Below are 14,351 nucleotides of genomic sequence, written 5' to 3' on the forward strand. Positions count from 1 at the left end.
TTGCCCTGCCCAGGGTGTGGTAAGAGTCCCGATCCAGCCAGGGTTGGCCGGTGTACAAGTAATATTTATCTTGTGTTGCACTCAGTTTTATGAAAACAGCTGAGGATGGCAGTCTGCTGTAACTGTACACCAACTTGGTTAAAAGTAAGTGTCATTATAAAGGAAGTAACAGGATTTAGGGATATTTTTTTCTCACAGTACTGTATATATTATGTGACCAGTAGTTGTCCTTTCTGTGCTCGGATGCAGTTCTTTTCACCTGTTTTCTTGACGGCGCATTTTCTTTTCCTGCTTCCTTTCCCTGTGTCTTCAGGGCCGTTCCATCTTGCTGAGCCTCCACAGGCACTGATGGACAAGGCCTTTCAGCTGCCATGTTGCCGTGGCCATTGCACACGTGAGGCCAGCCTGACTCTGATGAGCCCAGGGGTTGCCTCCCAACCCGTCTGTGCAGGGTGGGCCTCTGAGGTTGTCCCGTGTCTGCTGGTGATGCCGGGGGGCCGTAGGAAGAGCGTCGTGCTGGGAGTTGGGAGGCGTGGGCTCTGGCCCTAGTTCTGTTCATATCCAGATTCTTAACCTCCCTCCGAGGCCTTCCTTTACTCATCTGGGAAATGAGATTAGATTCAGCAATTCACGAAGCATATTCTCAACTCAAAAAATTCATTATTTGGCTCTATGAAATTGTACTAATTCTGGCTTCTGAGATTAGCTCTTTGTGACCAGTTAGGATCTTCTACACAAGAACAGATTGAAAAGCAGCTAGGAGACTGGAATTGGAGCGGGTAGAAGAACTCCAGGGCTGAGCACCGCATGTGTCGCTGGCCGGCTGGGAGGCCGGAAAGCAGGCGCACGAGGGAGCAGGGTCCACTCTTCCCCAACTTTCTTGGGCGGCTTTGCACAGCCTGACTTTCTGCATGTTCTTCCATGAAAGCAGCAACCACTGGTTACCCTTCCTCAGTCTGAACTGCTTGGGAAGAAATACTTATTCTGAAGCCCAAATGCCCCTCTTCTAGGAAGGTGAGTGCAGAGATGGTAGGAGACTCTAATTCTTCTTCTCTTGGCTGAAGTAAGGGACTAAAGGTTGTGTCTTCTCCACCCCTTATCAGAGGGGCCTTGTTTCTCACATGAAGGCAGAAGTGTGGGCCCTAGTGGCTGAAATGAAACCAGGACGGAGGAGGTAAATGTCCACGTAATCCTCTCTTGAGTCTCAGTGTCCAGTGCGTGTATGTTGCAGGCCTACACTTAGGGGACATATTCTCTCCCTTTGGAACTGAAGAAGCGTGGAGGTGACCATCTGGAGCCTGGGCTTTCTCTTGTGCCTCACGTTAGCTCTGTGACTCCGGGCATGTCCCTCACTGTTTTCTGAGCTGGTCTCATGTTTAAAATGAGGGAGTTGGGCTAGGCAGGGCAGTATTTAGGGTTTTTTTCTGAGCCAGTGTGCCAGGAACTTGAGATCCCCCTCTTCATTTGCAGGATGTGGGAGGGGAGTGGCCGTGCGGGAAAAGGAGAGGAGCAGCTAGCTTGTGCGGACGCCTTGTGTCCAGCCTGCAACCTCCCTGGGCAGAGGCTGTCTCATAATTTTTGTGCAGCACTAACTCCCAGTTACCGCAGAGCGTCTTACAGTTGATGGTGCCTTTGGTCAGTTTGCGGATGTTGGTGTTTATGTATCAAGGTGTCGCAGCCTGAGGTGCCCGTTAGGAGCACAGCCACCCGGGAGCAGGAGAGCCCTCCCAGTCTGAGCTGTTCCTTTGTGGCCACGGAACTCTTGAGCTGTCTGTCCCTTCACAAGGAGTGTCTCCCTCCAGGGGTGGCAGAAACGTTTCTGTCCTTCTCCCTCTTTCTGTTTCTTTGTTTTACCTTCAACATAAGCCTCAAGGACACTCATCCCCCAGCCTGTGTTAACTGCCTGTTCACATTCAGGTTGAAGAGCTGCTGGTGCCTTTGAACCTCGAGGGGAGGTTTAGCAGGGACAGCCGTGCTTCTGCAGGGAACTGTCTGCCTTTGCCTTCTTGTCTTAATGGTAGTGCCAGTCAGAACACTTGTATTCCATCCGTAAGGCCCAGCACATGCACTGAATGGCTTACTGAGCATATTTTCTGGTCACGATGGGATCTGAAAATCTCCTTTTCCTATCCTGATTCTTTCAGTACCACAGGGCAACTTTAGAGTTGGCAAATTACCTTGTTTAGAATACATCCCAACTCGGTGAAGGATCCCACTCTTCCCAGTCCTGGAGAATTCTTTTATTGAGGCTCATCCCACTGACTTAACTGAAGGAGATCAGTACGAGTGGAGGTCATTACAACTGCATTTAGTTATCTGTGCTGTTGGTCAACAGTGATAAAGGATTTCATTTATATATATTTATTTTATTCAAAACAATAGTTTTAGTATTCTCTCCTGTCAGATTTTTAGACAAGGAGATAGTTTGATTCATCTGAGTTTCTCTCTTCTGACATTTCCTAATTGATGTAGTAATGAGACCTCGAACTTTCACCTGTGGGCAACAGGGAGGGAGAGGAGAGAGTCAGAGGGCTCACGGAGCCCCCAGCCATCGCACGGACACAGCTGACGGGGTGCTGATGTGGTGATTCCAGAGCCCTCTCAGCTTGGAGTACTTGTCCCCTGAAGCCCTTTCCTGTGCCCCTGGAAGTGATGACTGAGGAGAGAGTTGCCACCCCGCTTACGTCACTAACCTTGGGACCACAGGCAGGACTGTGTCGGTGGGATGGCGCAGCTGCCGAAGGCCCCGGGTGTCCGCTCCAGGAGACTGTGAGAGCCCGGCGCGCTCCTGCTGTGACGGCCTCTCCCCTCCCGTCCCGTCCCCGCCGAGGTGGTGTCTGCCTCCACATGCCAAGGACCTACAAGTAGTATAGTCTCAGATCAGAATGGTACTAGTGTAATATGCTGTTTACTTCTGAGGAAATGTTGTAGTTTACTAAATATCATATTCTTACCTCATGCTTTTTTTCCCTTTAGAACAAACTTACCCTCAAGTTAAAACTTTATTTAAGCAACAAGATTTTAGAAAATCTAGGTTAGTTTGTGAACTCATATGACATGCTTTGAGCCTTCCATGGCTATACATTCTTAGATTTGAGTGCAAAGCTTTCCCCACCGATTTGGAATGAACTGGGCATTGTAGCTGGTTTTGTATGGAACAGTTGTTTCAGATCCCAACCCTGTAATGACATCATTTTCTTTATACCCAAAGTAAATGCTGTGCAGACTAGATGATTCTGGAATTTGACCTCCCTGTTTTTCTCCTGATTAAACTCTTCTCTTGCAGAGGAGCCCTGCTAGTGCACAGGTCGTTATACGTTATTGTTTTTGTGCCTCTAACTTTTCTGGTAATAAATCTTATTTTTCTGTGAGAAAGCAGCCCATCCTGTTTGAGGGGGAGTAGGGGTTGTGGCTGAAATTGCAGACGCATCCAGTGTTCTGTTTTGATTTTCTAACTTCAGAGTGCCTTTTCAGTGGAAGTGATTCAGTCTTAATTGTTATTATATTTAGCCAAGATAAAGCATACTTTAAGTTGTTTACATGTAAGGCCTTGAATTAGAGAGAGGAAAAGTGCTAGAGCCCCAGGGAGTCATTCATAGAGTTTTCAAGTTTCTGAGGGAAGACAGAAGTGTATCTACCTCAGATTTTTTGTATGTCCATGAAAAAGAATAGGGGAGAGATCAACCTGTAGAAAATTCCATCCTCTCTAGAATTCTCAAGGGCCTGAAGTAGGGCCATTCCTTTACTTTCTTTCTATGGTATCTTCATATTTTAAGAATAATTACTCTTGTAGTTTTTCCCTGTGTAGATTTAGATCTTAGATAATTATGGGTAATTTGTATGATTCAAAGGGTATTAATGCAAGTCTTCCTATGATTATGTTAACATTTGTAATCCCATCAAGCTAACTGCTGGACCTCTTTTAGGGCCAGAACTCTATCTATGCAATGGGTAGAATTGTGTGTAGGGTTAAGAACCTGGTTCTTTACCAACGGATTTGTCTTCACAGCCTAACCTGGCCATTTCCTGATAGTGTTACCTTGGGCAAAAAACCCTCCTTTCTGTCCTTTTTGAGGAGGTCGCAATAATACCTACTTTCTAGAGGCATTACCAGGATCAGTTGAGATATAATGCTTATGAAGTGCTTGACACAGTGCCTGGAGCTAGTAAGTGTGCATGAGATGTTGGCTGTCATCAATGTCTTCGCTGTCACCCTCACTGCCAGGCCCTTCCACAGAGGCGCATGTGCCTCTGCTTTTATCACGCTTTTTATGTTAACCCCATCAAGCTCAAAGCTCAGTTAGCAACAAGGGACAGTGTCCCATGCTCATCCCTTTTCTACTTCTCCTCTCTACCTTCTGCCTTTTTTTTTTTTTTAATAAATTTATTTATTTATTTATATTTATTTTTGGCTGTGTTGGGTCTTCGTTTCTGTGCAAGGGCTTTCTCTAGTTGCGAAGAGCGGGGGCCACTCTTCATCGCTGTGCGCGGGCCTGTCACTGTCGCGGCCTCTCCCGTTGCGGAGCACAGGCTCCAGACGCGCAGGCTCAGTAGTCGTGGCTCACGGGCTCAGTTGCTCCGCGGCATGTGGGACCTTCCCAGACCAGGCCTCGAACCCGTGTCTCCTGCATTGGCAGGCAGATTCTCAACCACTGCGCCACCAGGGAAGCCCTACCTTCTGCCTTTTTTGGTGCCCTTCTGTCAGGGGTGCTAGGTGAGGACTGAGGTTATATCTCAAAGCGATTATTAGAAGAGGAGAAAGAACTACAGATCCAGAATACGGAATGTCTGCAGGTGTCCCTCCAGGAAGAAGAAACTTCCTAATGCCTCTTTATTGTACAAAGGGAAAAAAAGAAAAGAAATTCGAATAATGTCTGACTCTCTTGCTCAGAGTTTTAGGTATGGTGATTCTGATTCCTCATGCTGGAAGTTGGCTGTATAGAAAATTAACTTTCAGTAATGGGTCCCTATAATCCTTCTGATGATTTTATTTTTTATTAACAACTGTAGCAGAGACATAGTCTTCTAGAGAGATGCATTGACATTGGAAAAACCAACATGGAAACTGAATATCTCCTGATAAAAGTTAGAATAATAGGAAAATTTATGGTTCTCTGCTCAAGTGAAATCCGTGCCTGGTTCCATATGTTCTGGCAAAAAGGAACATCAGAGGAAGGCTTCTGTGCCTTCACATTGTGCCAGACTTTCTTTAGTGAATGTCCTCCTTCTCTGATACATGTTATATCTAAAACCTTTGCTGAAGAGCTCTCATTGACTGAATATTAACAACGTCTTTGTATAAGTAACACCACACAATTTTTGTGAGATCTAACTCATCTTAAAAGAAGACTAAACAAAACATCTGCTTGCCGTGAAGAAGAACCAAAAAAGTTTTTTCCACTTAAGCCCCTGGTGGGAGCATTTTTATGTCAAAAATAAACTACCTTTGATAGATGGCCTCTAAGCAGTCTCTGCAACACAGAGGGATTACAAAAAGGCATGTAACTTTGGTGTTGTGTGGCCTTGAGCTGCTGTGGGTTTATGGGGATTCCCACAGTGATGCTGCAGAGAGTAGCTGTGGTTTAAGGTAAAGGAACCCTGGCTGTGGGCTAAACGCTAGCTGGGGTGATCCTCAGTCAGCCAGCTCTAGTCTCCTTGTGTATCCAGCAGTGGACTCTAGGTACTTCTCCCTTCCTGAGAGTCTTAAGAATTTGAAGTACTGGCTAAAATGGGAGAAGAATGGCGAAGTCCATTGTATTGTTGGAAACAGCAGAGGAGGGGTCCCTCAGTTGCCCTTCTGCTCCTGTGACTTGTAGGTAGGTTTCTTTATCAGCTCTACCTTTTCCACCCCTGCATTGGTCTCAAGTCCTCTGCTTACAGATAGAGCAGGTTCTGATTAAACAAAGGAAGGGACAGGTACCCTTTGTTGGTTTATGCTTTTAAATTCATTCTGTTACCCTCCTGCACTGAGTTAGACAGGGCTTCTCTCCCAGTGGTGCGGCTCAGTGCGGCAGACTGCCTGCCCTGCTCTTAGACTTCCTGAGGGTAGCAGCAGACAAGGGTCTCTCGAAAAACTCAAAGAATTTTGGCCTTCTTCATCATAGTTGAGTCATCCAGGCATGACTGGTTGCTACCAGCTGGCTGGGTGCAACCCAGAGAAGCCCACCCACTCACCAGCATCCTTCCTCCTACCCAGTTCAGACAACGCCCGCACTTCCTCTCTTCCTAACACGTGGCATCCAGGGAGCCCTTTCTCTTTAGAGCGAGTAAGGGCACTGTCTCCATGCTAGTGGGTGTTAAAACTCGTGTGCTTGTGTGTGTGTAAATAGACTTTTTTTTTTTCACTAAGGGATTACAAAGAACTCCCAGTTTTATCACATGGTTGGAAGTGGACCTGCTTTGTCAGAAGCTTGACTGGGGGCGATACTGAGCTCTACCCTGGGCACCCCCAAGGGGCTGCTGTAGTGGGTTGTCCTCACTAAGCACACTCTGTTTCCGTGCTGTGCCCTGAGCATGCACAAAGACAGGTACCGACGAGTAGGACGTCCAGTTAGTGTGCCTCCTACCTACTGCCTTGGGCATGGCCAGGGGTTCACCAGGCAGGTTAGGTTGTGAACTTGATTTTTATCCAACAGAAATCACGAGACTTGTTTTCCTTTCTCTTCCCTCCTTTGGTTCTTGTTTATTAGTTTTTAAATGTCACACAGTAATATAATAACCTTATCAGGTGTAGTAGGCTGTTGTGGAATTTTAGAAGTAGAAGGGACGTTCATCCAGCCCTGCACCCCCCAGAGCTGTGCAGATGAATGAATATACTGAGGCCAAGGAAGTGAGGCACTTGCTCCGAGTCTCATGGTTAATGATGACACTGAAACAGGAATTCACCCCTCTTGGCTTCCGTATATATTGTGCTCCTCCGGAGCGTCTTTGCCACGTGCCTCCCGTCTAACCACTGTTGGTGAGTCTGCGGTACTGCACTGGCGCCACGGGCCTCTCCCAGGGAGACGAGACAGCAGTGGCGCACAGTGTGGTGTATGGAAACACACTGCCTGGATACACGTCCCAGCTCTGCCATCCTGCTCACGCGCACCTCAGTTTCCCCATCTGTCAAGAGGACTTGTTAATAATACCTACTTCGCAGGGTTGATATGAAGATTAAATGCGCTAATTAATGCCTGTAAACGTCTCAGAACCACGCCTGGAACATTGAAAGTGCTTAATACATATTAACTGTCGTTTTTGCCTGAATGCTTTGAATGGCAATGGAGAGGAATTAAGTAGAGACCATTATGGCCTGAACACTGAAGTGTTTACCTCAGCCTGGCAGACCAACTAGGGTTCATTCAGTTCATTTAGTAGCAAAATATACACCAACCGCCCAGGTCATCTCTGGGAGGCCACTGTGTTTGTCACAAGTGTTCCAAGACATTTTGGCTTAGCTTCTCCTCCAGCAACCCCTCCCAGGGGGAGTGATTGGGGGCATGTGACTTAGCTGTTAGCATGATATCGGGGGACATTTCCAGGCAAAAGGTAGTTCTCACTAAGTTCTTCCGGTTTATTCACTTGGTAGTCACATTCCTTTGAAATAATGCAGGCTCATTTTGTTCAAGATCTAGAGGACAAAGGGATCAGCAGTAGGATTCCTGAAGGCCCATGGGATGATTATTTTCTGCTGACCTCAAGCCAGTGTTTTGTTCCTCAGAGTAATAATGTAAATTATCATGTGGAGTTTACCAGTGTGTGGGCGGAGAGAGAGAAAAGCTTTTACGGAGCGATGGCGCGGCGTTGTCTGTGAGTGACGTGGGGGGAGGCGGCCAGCGGGCGTTGTAAGTGACTGCCGCGCCTGTCCGTCCAGTGCCGTAGGCAGTGTGGGAGCTGGGGAGGCACCGCGTGCGTTGGCGGTGCCGTCACCGCGTCACGGGGGCCGCAGCCAGGCTCAAGCCTTGCTCTGAGTAAGACACTTGGAGACAACCCGTCGCTACTTTGGGCTCAGTGTTGAGTTGATTTACAGCGGGTGATGGCTGTGGAAAGTGATGTGTTCCAGAACCATTGGAACTGCAGAACCTTCTTAGGAAACTGTTTTTCTCCAGGTGAGAAATTCTGGTTCCCACACCATTTGCAGAAGTGACTCCTTGCAGCAGGTCCCCTCTGGGGCTGGCCATAGCCTGTCACTCAAATTGCTTTTCTGTACGAAACAGAGGCTCCAGCTTTAAGGGCCAGGAGCTGTATGAGGAAAGGCAAGCTCAGGGTCCTGGGGTGGAGAGCGAATGCTGGGGGCTGGAGGGTTGATCGAGAAGCCAGGGAAACTTGCTTTTTGACAAAGGATCTCTTAAGAGGAAAGCTTTTGCTCTACTGTTTTTGGTCTTTTTTCTCTTTCGCGCTTAAGAAAATATTTTCCCTTAAAAGTACAGTTAGATTTGTGTATAAAAGTTCAGTGGAGAAAATGTATTTGGACTAGGGGTGTCTTTTCTGCCTATGCTCTGATGAAATAACAATGCCAGAAACTGATGGACTAACCTTTGGAATTTGTGTTTTCTTCTGGTTAGAATATTGTTGAGAGAGCTGAGCGCAGGAAGTGGTGTTTTGAGATTTAGTTCCCTTTTCAAGGACCTCTCCCTTCTGTTTGTTTTAAAGTGGGTTTTGAGTTTTCCATTTCTATGATAAGCCCATTTCCTCTGGGTCATTTGTAGAATATTCAGACACAGATTGAAATTACTGAGAAACAAATAGGGCCTAGAGTCAAAACATTTTTGAAATTTAGTTAACTGAAATAGGTTGTCAGCCACTGAAGGCTTACATTTGTTTTACTGAACATTATTATTTAAAAAAACTGAACTTTGGTTTGCACTTTCTTAAAGTTTCCCCAAGTCCATTCAGTTTCTTTTTTGTTTTTTGTTTTTAAAGAGGCCAGGACACATTTATCGAATAATTAGACTTAACGAATATACAGAAGTGCTTATGGAAAGCAGAAGAACTGAGGAAGGGAGGGTCAGACCATTTCCTTTCCTGGAAACCCACATTCTCTCTCTTGTCCAGAGTGGTAAAACAATGCAGACCTTTAGGTAATTTTTTATACTTAATGTTTCTCAATCATACCATGAAGCTATAGCTTTACATGAAATCAAAACTAAATCTCTAGTGTTATTAACAAAATATTGTTTTAGAAATAAAAGCCCTGTTCAGGGCTGCGAGGTGATTCCATGTGTGAGCTTTGTCAGATGGCATTACAGGATTAACTAGCTGAGCCATATGATTCATTCAGTACATGAGCCAACTTAAACCCATTCATAATTATGCTCTTTATTAGAGAGATGGGAGAGCTGTGTCTAAACACGACAGGCATTTATAACAGTCCTCTATTGTGTCTTTCCCAGAGTGACTCTCCCATCCCCAGCAGCTGTCTGCCTGATGTACAGCACAGTGTCCTGCAGACAGAGTTGTGGATCTGATTAGGTTAGAGGAGAGTCATCCTAGCTCTTAAGCAAGGGGGAGGATTACTTGAAAACCTCAGAGCTTACCAGAGCACTTTTAAAGTTTAGTCTCATTTCATTTACTGTGTACATCTGTGGTCTTTTGCTAGTTAATAATAGAGAGTCAGGAACAATGACACTTTGATAACCCAACTAAGTGGTTTGACCTAAAAACCTCCACTGAATCCTAGTTACCTATGCCAATATACCATTAGGACAGAGAGGGGAGGCACAATCAATTTCTTTTAGAGCCCACTCTGATTTTTATTGAACTTGCTCTACACCTCTTGAGGTCTGTGTATGCATACTTATGTTTATTTCACCTGGGTAATGTTTTAGATGACATTTATGTAGAAGAATTTGAGCAGTTTATTAAAATATGCTGTCATGAGTCAACCGTATATTAAAAAATCCCATCCACTTAAAAAGGAGTCTCATTATAGAATTAAAGTATATGTTCATTAAAGACAATTTGAAAAGCACAAAGAAGTAAATAATCTAGGAACCACCACTGAGAAATCAGTTACTGTTGCCATTTTGGTATACCTATTTTCAACGTACGTGTGTGTGTGTGTGTGTGTGTGTGTGCGTGCACGCGTGTGTGTGCGCACTTCAGGTTTATTTAAATGAGTGCTTCCAAAAGTCTGGTGCAGACACTATTGGTGGCACATGAAATAATTTAGGAAATATATGAATGAGCATGTTTTGTTAATGGTTATATATTCTAATATATATTATAAAATTATAACAACACATCAAACCTATGATTTCATGGTTACAGTTACTCTGGATGACCTTTAGTTGTTGGGAGTCCTCAGCCCCTCTTCAGCACCTCACTCATTAGGTGATTTCACTAGGTCTTCAATATCCAGCACATCAGTGATCTGGTCAGCTCTACCATCAAAATCTGTTCCTAATTCAACTCTTCACCACTCCCAGTGCCACCAGGATTCAAATGATCCAGGTCACCATGGTTTATGACAATATCCTTTTTTTAAAAAAAAAATTTATTTATTTGGTTGCGCTGGGTCTTACTTGTGGCAGGTGGGCTCCTTAGTTGTGGCTCACCGGCTCCTTAGTTGTGGCATGCAAACTCTTAGTTGCGGCATGCATGTGGGATTTAGTTCCCTGACCAGGGATATGACAATATCCTTTTAACTAGTGTCCCACTTCAGTCTTTTGTCAATCTCTGTTGGCTTCCCATCTCAGAGTAAAAGCCCGAGTCCTTACCACCAACCCTCAAATCCCTGCATGGTCTGCCTCGTCCCCGTCCCCTACCGCTGTGACCTCATCTCCTCCTATTCTTCTTGCTCACCTGCTTCTGTCACATCTTTGAACATACCAAGCATGCTTCCACCTTGGGCCCTTTGCCCTTGCTATTCCATCTTCTTGGAATGCTTATCCCCCAGGTACTCCCACGACCAGCCCCCCACCTTCAGGTCTTCAAAGCTTCCTTTCTAGCAAGCATTTACCTGGCTACCTTCTTTAAAATTCTAACTCCTTCCCCCACAAAGCCTCATGTTCCTCTTGCTTGTTTTATTTTTTCTCCCTAACCATGTCTCTAATATGGTTATCTTATCTTATTATGTTTCCCCACTTAAACATAAGCTCTACCAGGGCAGGGATTTTTGTCTATTTTAGTCATTACTGAATCTACAGCACCTAGTATAGTTCCTGGCATATAGCAGGCATTTAGTAAAAACTTGTTGAAAGAATAGCTTAAATAAAAGTCATGGGCTGACTTAATGAACAATATTAAATAAATCAGTACCTCTAGTACAGGGATATGCAAAAGTCATGAAAGTGATGAATGAATAATGTTTGAGAAACACTGATTTAAATAATCTTTGAGTCTGTTTCTTTCGTGTTATTATAAATAGCACTGCAGTAAATACCTTTTAGTAATTTTCTTGTATATACTTATGATTATTTCTTTAAAATAAACGCTTGAGTCTCTTTGCTGATTCTTAGGATATACATATTTTTAAGACTTACTGAAGCTAGACAGCTTATCGGTTCATACCCCTCTCCAATCTATGAGTGCTTATATTTCTTCCTAAACCTTGCGGTGCACTATCTCAGTGCCTTTTTATCTTTGCCAGTTTGATAGCTGAAAACGCTGAGTGCCTGAGCTTGTGCTTCATCGATAACTTATATGTATGAGCATTTTCCCACCTGTTTAATTCTGATCTTTTTATCTTTTTTTGTGACTTGCTTGCTCTTGTCTATTTGGGCTGGGCTCTGATTGCAGGGGACTGAAAACCTACATGAGCTGGTTTTATTGGATGGATGTCACAGGCACTCTGGTTTATGTCCAAGGAAAGAATACGAAGGACAGGCAGACCTCTCAGAGACAGGAATGGGAGGGTTCCTGCTTCCTATCATGTCCACTCCCGCTTTTCTTTCCCTACTGGGTTTCCCTTTTCTCCCTCTCCTCAGGGCCTCTGCTTCTCCATAACTGTTTATACCACCTGGCTTTGGTTTGCCATGTCACTCAGTTCAGCCCTGACTCTTAGCAGGACCTTTCAGTTCAGATAGCCATCATCATCCAGGTGCGGTGGGCATCTGTGTCCCAGATTTCTAGGAGTGAGCAGTCAGTTGGCTCCATTTCGTTAGGTGGTCGGTTCTGGTCCAGCTAGCTGAGATTAGGGTGGGGGGTGTTGAGGCACTTGGGGCCTGTTCTGTCCAGGGGCTGTGGGTGAAATAGCTTCTCTAGGAAGGACGCAGTGACTGGAATGTTCAGTACCATGTCTTTTGCCCATTTTTTTCATATGATGTGTTCATCTTTCTCTTATGGGTACACAGAAGCCCATTACATACGAAGACTAGTTTTGTCTTTTGTCTCATGGGTATTTTTCTCTCTGATTACCATTTTAATTTTGCTTGGTGTTTTTGCCATTTAATTAAACCAGTCAATTAAATCATGATTTTTGCTACTGTAAAGTTAAGAAATACCTTCTTTATGAGGAAATTATATATTCAGCTATACCTTCTTCTAGTTCTTTATGGTTTTATTTTTTTATGTGCCCCTTGAATTACATTAAATTTTAGGGGAATTTGGGAGAGAAATAGTATATTTGCCTAATTCATTCTAGGAGCATAGTGTTTATTTAGTATTAATTTCTTTCTCTCAGCAAAGTTTTATAGCTTTCTTTATTCTAGTTCTGTACCTTTCTTAAGTTTAGTCCTAGCTACTTTATAAATTTTATTCTTATTATGAGTAGAATTTTTCTCAATTATGTTTTCTAACTGGTCCTTCGTGGTTTATTGAAGCTATTGTTTTCATATTTTTATTTTGTAACTGACCACTTTACTAGTTCTAATAACTTTTTTACCTAATACTTTTGGGCTTTGTATGTAGACAGTTACAACATCTGCAAATAGTTATTTTATTTCTGCCTTTTTCTATCTCTTCATTTTTTTTCTCATTTTACTGTAGTAGATCTTTTAGAATGAGGATTATGGTGATTGTAATAGAATGTAAAACAATGTCTTATACTGTTGTGTTTTGTTAGGAATAATTGTTCTGATTAGATAGTCAGAATAGGGACTTCCCTGGTGGCGCAGTGGATAAGACTCTGTGCTTCCAATGCAGGGGGCCTGGGTTTGATGCCTGGTCAGGGAACTAGATCGCACATGCATGCTGCAACTAAGAGTTCGCATGCCACAACTAAGGAGCCCTGGAGCCGCAACTAAGGAGCCCATCTGCTGCAACTAAGGAGCCCACGTGCCTCAACTAAGGAGCCCAGAAGCCAAAACTGAGGAGCCCGCCTGTCTCAACTAAGACCCGGTGCAACCAAATAACTAATTTAATTTTTTTAAAAAGCAGTAGTTGTTTAACAACTTTTAGATAGTCAGAATATTTGGGAATGTAGAGGTAAATGAAACTAGTGGAAAACTGGTCTTGACCCAAAAAATTATCTACACTGGCTCGTCTTGGAGCCTGAATGTTTCACTTGTTACTGTCTTTCTGACCAAATCATTGCCTCCAGAAAGTCCCTGTTAAAATGCCCATGTGATCCTCCCATTAACACAGACTTGCTAATATAGCATGTCACTGATGTGGTTCTCTGATTTTCTGGTAATTGATACTGGTCTACTATTATGGAAAATGAGAAATGGACCTTAAACAGATAGGATAGAAAGTGTTTAGGTGGTGATGGCAGCATGAGCCCTTGTAGTTAGCAGCTGCTTATTTCAGCTTCATCTTTTCTCTGCGTTGTGTTCTGTGTACCTCCCACCTCTACCCCACAAACTCAACCACAGTGAACTTCTTTTGCTTTCTTAAATATGTTTTATTCTCTTGTCTTGAGCTTTCCTGTTCTTAGCCCCCACTCTTAGCATCCTCGTCCTCAGGGTCAACTTCAGTGTCACTCTTCTCTAGGAGACTGATTTCCTTAGAGTAGGTTATGGTCCTACCATGTACTCTGAATGTACCCTGTATTTTCTTTAAAATGACATTACTATAATTGCTTTTAAAAATAATCTCTTTTAAAAATGTTACAGCTATTTAACTATAACCTCAAATTGCAATGCCAGAGAGCGTGTCTCCCTTATTGATCATTGTGTCTGACACCTAAGTAGTCACTCAGTAAATGCTTCCAAAATTAATGATGCACAGGGGAATGGAGGACAGTGAGCATGGGTGAGAGACTGCAGGGAGCTGCCTTCATTAGAGAAAGTGGTAGCAAGAGGGAGCTGAAGGAGTTGGAAGGGAAGGTATGGTGTATGCCTGTGCCAGAAACACTTAGTTTCTGAACCTGTGTAGAACTGAAGGGAAGGCCTGCCTTCCGTTACTGAATTTGAGCAGAGTTTTGAGGGATTTGAAATGCAGTTTCATATACAGGTGAACTCAGTGTACCTTTGGACATGGAGGAGAAT

General features: G+C 44.0%; 1 protein-coding gene across 8 annotated transcripts in view; it reads left to right on the top strand.

Moving 5' to 3' along the window:
- The window catches only part of PSD3 (pleckstrin and Sec7 domain containing 3), a 551,931-nt gene that overhangs the window by 191,861 nt on the left and 345,719 nt on the right, over window positions 1–14,351 (top strand). The window contains exon 1 of one of the 8 annotated variants that reach the window (XM_057537142.1): window positions 8,004–8,090. The exons of the other annotated variants lie outside the window; for them this stretch is intronic. The gene's annotated coding sequence lies outside the window, so the exon portion shown is untranslated. Of the gene's footprint in view, window positions 1–8,003; window positions 8,091–14,351 lie in introns of those variants that run through there. 8 annotated transcript variants of the gene reach the window in all.

Source organism: Balaenoptera acutorostrata, chromosome 21 (assembly GCF_949987535.1).
Source record: "Balaenoptera acutorostrata chromosome 21, mBalAcu1.1, whole genome shotgun sequence".
Lineage (NCBI taxonomy): Eukaryota > Metazoa > Chordata > Mammalia > Artiodactyla > Balaenopteridae > Balaenoptera > Balaenoptera acutorostrata.